Source organism: Nicotiana tabacum, chromosome 23 (genome assembly GCF_000715075.1).
Source record: "Nicotiana tabacum cultivar K326 chromosome 23, ASM71507v2, whole genome shotgun sequence".
Classification (NCBI taxonomy): domain Eukaryota; kingdom Viridiplantae; phylum Streptophyta; class Magnoliopsida; order Solanales; family Solanaceae; genus Nicotiana; species Nicotiana tabacum.
Window position 1 is genome coordinate 22,218,799 of NC_134102.1, and position 6,919 is coordinate 22,225,717.

A 6,919-nucleotide genomic window follows, 5' to 3' on the forward strand; every position below is an offset into this window, starting at 1 on the left:
AAGATGCAACTTTAATTTTTCATTAAAGACAGCATTTCAGGCAACAGTTTTAGTCTATAATATCACTAGCTTAGTTTCTGTCACTGCCACATAAGCAGGTGGTTTGGCACCCAGATAAGGCGAGGTTAAAGGTATTCAGATATTTCCAATACTGTAGTATGTAAACTGGCTTATGTTAAAATCAGAATTGCCTGGCTATATTGTACAAATGAGCTAAGTCTATCTAAGGCGGATTTCTGATTATTATCTTGAAGAATTAACCCAAATAGTCGCCCACCCTACCATTTAAACTAAAAATAACCAGTGAATATATAATACATGTATATTTTATGTATTATATGTGTATAATTAATGTTCTATGTATATGGCTAGAAAAAGTATACATTTAATATGGCTGGCTATTTGTGTAAAAATCCCTATTATCTTTCCAATATTCAGAGTTTAAATAAGTCCGTCCCATGTAAAGATATGCCTTAACTTATTGAAAATTAGCTAAACAAGTTGAGGTCAGCTATATAAAATCTCGCTTTTCCATTTACGCGCAACTCATGTCATCTTTATGCTAAATAAGCGAAAAGTAGAAGATAAGTTCATATTTATAAATATTAGTAATAATATTAGAAGTTTTCTATCGAGAATAAAACTTATTCTTAACTCATGGATCTTTTCTTCCATTGAACCTTGTCTTTACTTAAATTTGCCAAGAATTTTTAGGGTCTTTACTTGAGTGGGAAGTCGGTTTTGGAGAAATACTGCCGTATTAACCGCCTCAGTCCAAAAGCTTTTCGGCAGCTCTTTTTCATGCAACATGCACCGTGTGTCCGTGTCATCTCCATTATATACATATTCCTCCTTTCACTAACTCCATTTTGCTGCGGAGAGTATGAAGCAGTGAGCTGATGAACAATATCAGCTTCCTCACAAAATTTGTTGAATTCTTCAAAATTATACTCTTTTCCATTGTCAGACAGTATGGATTGGATTCTGCAACCACTTTGATTTTCTACCATCTTCTTAAACTTCCATAAAATTCCAGCCACCCCTGATTTGTATTTCATAAAGAAAATAACATGGTAGAGGCTACCTTTTAAGGAGGGTGTTCTTTGAGGTCCTCAACATCTGTGTGAATCAGTTGCAGCCGTTGAGAAGCCCACCATGATGCTTCAGGGAATTGCTTCCTGTTTTGCTTACCAAATTGACAAGCTTGACAACTTGGTAAATGATCAACTAGAGTTGGCAGCCCTCTTGTCATATCATCATTCTTCAACAGCAACAATACTTGTAGATGACAATGGCCAAGTCTTTAGTGCCAAATTTCAGTTACACTTGCTCTGGTGGAATAAGCCATCTGCTTCTCAGTTGGATCGAAAGGAAAACTCCTTCCTCTCATCTTCACCCTGAAAATTTCATGTCTAGCCGCGTCACTGATTTGACAGTGCTGATCTTCGAAGTAAATTCTGAATCTTTTTTCAAGTAGTTGTCTTACACTAACAAGTTTTGATCAATGTCAGGTACATAAAGAACTTCTGAAAAGCTCTTTGTGCTTGTGTTTGTCTTGATAGCTATGGTTCATTTTCCTTTGGCAGGAAGATTGTCACAATTTTCTGTCCTAACTTTGGAAATTTCAATGGCCTTCAACTCCTTGAATAGGCTCCTATCATGAGTCATGTGGTTAGTGTAACCACTATCAATTAACTAAGAATTCGTTGAGCTCTTACTTGAGAAGTATGTTGCAACAAAAAGTTGATCCTCTTCTTATTGATCAACAACCTGAGCATCTGCTTCCTGCCGCGGGGCCTTATTTTTACAAATCACGGCTTCATGTCCGAGCTGATTATATTTCTTGCACTTAACATCAGTGTTGACCCAAGTAAAGTTTTGTTTTGATGATTGACAAAGGAACTCAAGCATGAACCAGGTCCATACATAGTATACACAGACACTGGCAGATTCGAGTATAAGGGATGCATGTGAAGGAGATAAGCTCAAGTTGTTTTATCTGATATCTCCTGATCAAAAATGTTGCATAAGTGATAAGGAGAAGGACTCCTTACTCGAGAGAACTCTATCCTAAATAAGGGAAGAGTTAGAAGTTGAAGATAACTAGAACTCTTCTACCATGAAAGAGTATAGCATTAGAACTCTAGTTATTTATTATTCTATTAACTCTATATATTGCAGGATGTTCTCATTCTACAGGGATGCACAAACGCTGAAGTTAAACGTGAGTTGAGAGCAAAATAACAAGGCATTTTGCAAGCAATTCTTGTGTGATTCAAGTATGCGAACCTAAAGCTACATGGACCAGAAAGAAGAACCAGTTCCAAGCGTCTGTCTTTTATTCTAGTTCAATTGTAGTAGGTGTTTTCAAGTTGTACCTTTCAACTTTATCTAGAAGCATTTGTATTAGGTACTCTGAGTATTCAAGTTAGAGTTAACTTGAAGTTGTCGCAACAGTTAGAGGCTGGTTGCCACAACGAGATTAGAGTTAATCCTTAGGTTTACAAAGAGTTTTGTAAGTGATGTTTTGGCTCAGTGATTTAGTGAAGTATTGGGAAAAATCCTACTGAGTAGTAGGTCGTGATTCTTTTTACCTTTTGAGCTGGGTGTTTTCCACGTAAAAGTACTTGTGTTCTTTATTTTTCTCATTTACTATTTCCGCAACAGTAGTATAAGGAATACATAGAAGAACTATGTCCTCCTATCATCAGTGCACGCGAAAATTGGATACCACATAAATCACCCCCCTCTTGTATGGAATTGAAGTATAAAATATCAATCAGATCTCCTCCAGCATTTGAATGGTGGATGACCTTTTCTTTCACAGTGATGGCAATGGGGGTAGTTTTTCTTCATACTTCCTCCCTTACTTTTACTGTTGGTTGATGTTTCTCCTTCGTTCGAAGCTTGATTGTTTCTTCTTCTTCTTCTTCTTCTTCTTCTTTATTTTGTTTTTACCATCAACCTGGTGCTTAGCAGCGAGAGCCCCTTCTGTTGTAACATCCTGTCTCATAAGCCTTCTTTGCTCTTGAGCTTTCAAGGAATTTAGCAACTCTGCCAAACTAATTTGTGACAAATCCTTAGTATTTTCTAAGGTCGTAATTGTTGCTTCATACCTTTCAGGCACTGTTACGAGAATCTTCTCAACAATTCTTTAATCTGCTAAGTAGAGCCTAGTAGCCTCACCTTATTTGCAATATTCAGAAGCCTATCTGAGTACTCCTTAACTATTTCAGATTCCTTCATCTTTTGCAATTCAAACTCCCTAATTAAGTTTAAAACTTGCATACCTTTTATTCTCTCATCTCCAGCATACTCTTCCTTGAGATAATCCCATACTTCTTTAGCAGTTTTCAGAGACATTATCCTCGTATAAACTGTTGGCAATACAACAACAAATAATCATGCTTTGGCCTTCGATTTTTTTGTCTTCTTTTCCTTTTGTGCTTTGATCTGAGCTATGGTGGGATTATTTGGTAGGACTGAAATTTCATAATCCTCTTCCACAGCTTCCCAGATATCCAAAGTATCCAAATATGTCTCCATTCGTACTGCCCATATCTGATAGTTATCTCCATCAAAGACCGGCGGAACAATTGGTGAGAAACTCGCTTCAGCATCCATAACTTCTCCAACTCGATCACAGATCCCTTAAGATGAAAGCTCTGATGGCAATTATTAGATTTAAAGCATAAATGACAACAAAACACGATGAAGACAATGTCTACTTTTAAACACAACAAGAAGCAGGGAGAATATGAAGAAAACTGATAAGATGATAAACTAATATACAAGGAGTTCAATTAATTTTGTAGAAAGACAGGTACTAAAACATATCCTAAAAAGAAAACTGAAATAGATCATGACCCTACTTTTAAGTCATGGAACTGACCATGATAACTAACTCCTAATAAACTGAAAATACAAACTGCAGGAAAATAATATAAATATTGCAGTCCTAAAGCAACTAATTAACAAATAACAGTTTGTATATATAAAAAGGCACAAGTATATCATCTCAAATGAAAATAAATACTGCATTTTTCATATAAGTTTGACTTTTTTTTGATGCTGTTTACTGTTCCATTAAAAATATTCCTCCCCCCCCCCCAAAAAAAAAACAAACAAACAAAAAGGACAAACCAAAAAGAAGTAATTTTTTTAAGGTAGACCAAAATAGCAAGTAGGTCAAATGAAACGGGACAGAGGAAGTAACTAACACCAGACACATAAAACCACCTTGTTAAAACTACTTGTAGACAATAATTTGCGTCAAAAAAATAAAATAAAGACCGAAAAATATCGCAACAATAATAGTATTTGATTTCAAGTAATTTGAGTGTACTATCTCTATGAATCCTCTGATTCTTCTTTCCAAAAGTAAATAAATTCAAGAGCCCTTGAGCTTGATCTTGAATATCTTGTTGCCACGAGCGATGATCTTGAATTCAACTAGCACGAACTTTGATTTGAACTCGTACTCCTTAAATCTTGATCTGTTCTTCGTTCTTGAGCTTGAGCTTGATTGCTTGAACTTGAACTTGATTTGTTCTTTTGTCACGACCCATTTTCTGAACAAGCCGTGACCGGCACCCAATCACTAAACATGACCGAGCGAACCATTTGTGCTTATCAAATCTATTATAACTTCAAACTTTATATGCAACAAGGCAATACTTTAAACAAATACTTTTGATTAATTTAAATATTTAAAATAAATCAACTCCAAAACTTTATTCGTAGTAACTACTGAAATACTGCTAAGTTATTATCAAAAACATCTGAATCTTAACCCACCGACTGTGTCTATGAAGCCTCTACTGATAAACCGACGCACTACTCAGGACATGAGATTTCCTGGCCAGTTCTCTAAGTGAACAAAGAAATAGCTAAATAAAGATGACTCTAAGGAGTACTCCACGAACAAAAGCGGAGCTCACCAATAGCACTGGAAGTGAGGGAAGTCCTAACCCATAGCCTGCTTGCCTGCAAAATCAGTTCCTACGTTGTAGCATAGACCAACGTAGGTTCCCAAAAGAGAACGTCAGTACTATCCATTGTACTCCGTGAGTCTCAACGACAGGGGATGAAACTTTAATAACCTATATATTACAAGCAAAGATTCTAAATGCATGTAAAACATAAAGCTTATAAGAACAATTCTAAAATAATTGCATAATAGCAGTTTATGAATATTCTAAAAGATTTTTTTTCTTTTTCTTTAAAAAAAAATACATCACTTTATACTTTGGGAGTTCCAACTATCCTGACCTATTTCTGTCTTAGTCACCGTGTGATTGGCACGGGTTCGATCCCAACCTGATCGAATAGGCCCAATCCACGAGGTGCCACTCGCTTCATGGTTCTCAGCGCTCATGTATCATACCTTAGCCTGGCTAAGTAAATTCTCAACAACGAGACTCTCGGCTTGTGTGCTCCCTACTTTGGCACAATTAATTTCAGGAAGTCAACGCCTTGGTCAGGACCCTCGGCCTGGACGATGACCCCTTCTCAGAATAAAGCATACTCCCAAAAATCTTTTCTTTCTAAAACTTCTTCATGTGACTTTTCAAGTCTAAATCTTTTCTGGAACATCCTATACATACTCATGCTGGCATCCTTAAATGTAAAGCATGGTATAAGAATGAAATAAACATTCAAAAGTATTTCTAAAGATTCTTGCTTCTTCATAAATTTTCAACATGAAAATGGCATATAAGAATAACACAATAAATTAAAAATTTACAGCCTCTACAACATGCACAGCAGCAACTTAACAGCTCTACACCTTCAAAGAATGAATCAAAGTAGTAGCTTTTGGGAATTTCTGGTCTTCGTAATATTTATATTAGTTTCTTGATAGATGTTGCAAGAAGTACTGTCATTCAATTATATTCATTCATTTGTTTTGAATTACAAGAAAATACGCTAAAGACATGGTATTTATCTATAGGACATGCATGTTCATTGGAGTAACTAAGTATCATAGAATCTTTTGGTGTATACGGTTCCTTTTTCACATGATAACTCATTTTGTTGTTACGGAAGTTAAATTAAAAATGAAATTGGCCTGCTTTCTGGTCCTTCGAGTTACAACGTTGACTAGTAATTCTTCTGTTTCTCTTTCTCTGTGATAAACTTATGTGTTGTTTGCTAATATATTAGAATAAATTATCTAAACTTTAACTAGAACAATTCTAAGCCAATAGGTACTCACTCGCTCCAATTAAGTACATATTAACTCTTTTAAGCAATTCATCAAATACCTTGTATGCGTGCTTTTGTAAGTTAAACCACTTTAGTAACGGGTTATATCAACTCACCTCAAAACTCCTTGAGTCAATACGTAGGCCCCAGTCCAATTTATACCCGTCAAATAATTGATTCTACAACGACCAGTGCATTTAAATTAATTTCAAAGTTTCACGCCTAAATATGGAACTTACTGTTGATACAGAGAAAGAAGGTAATTAACTATCCAATTCTTATACTGTACGATAATTGAGAATAGAAAATTTTATATACCTGAGTACAAGAATTAGTGATTTGTAAAGAAACCTAGAACTTCCTGTTGCCTGCGTGAGTAAGCTGGCCGTGGTTCTCTGTTCGTGAGAACGAAGAGAATGCTTGTTCTCGTATAAGGATTTTCAATCCTTTTTGGTTACAACAACCCTTTATGGGCTTTTAGGCTTGCCCCCCCTTATTTTTGTATTATTGCTTTTATTTATTTGTTTTATTTTGTTCTCACTTAACTAATAATTAATGATACCCACTTTCAATAATTAATAATATTAAAATTATTAATATTCCCCAATTGTATATCCAATTCTTTATAAATAGAGAAGTAACTCAAAAATCAATCACAAGAGTTTAAATCCATAATAGAAGTATAATTTAAGATTAAAAAAAAAAATTAATT

The 6,919-nt window shown here is 35.2% G+C and overlaps 1 long non-coding RNA gene across 1 annotated transcript; it reads right to left on the minus strand.

The window, feature by feature from the left end:
* Positions 1 to 657: 657 nt before the first annotated feature.
* Positions 658 to 6,686, minus strand: LOC142177645 (uncharacterized). Its single transcript, XR_012706221.1, has 3 exons — positions 6,526 to 6,686; positions 6,324 to 6,386; positions 658 to 5,001 (listed from the first exon to the last, which is right to left on the minus strand). It is a non-coding gene; the product is annotated as an uncharacterized LOC142177645 (long non-coding RNA).
* Between the last annotated feature and the right edge of the window lie 233 nt (positions 6,687 to 6,919).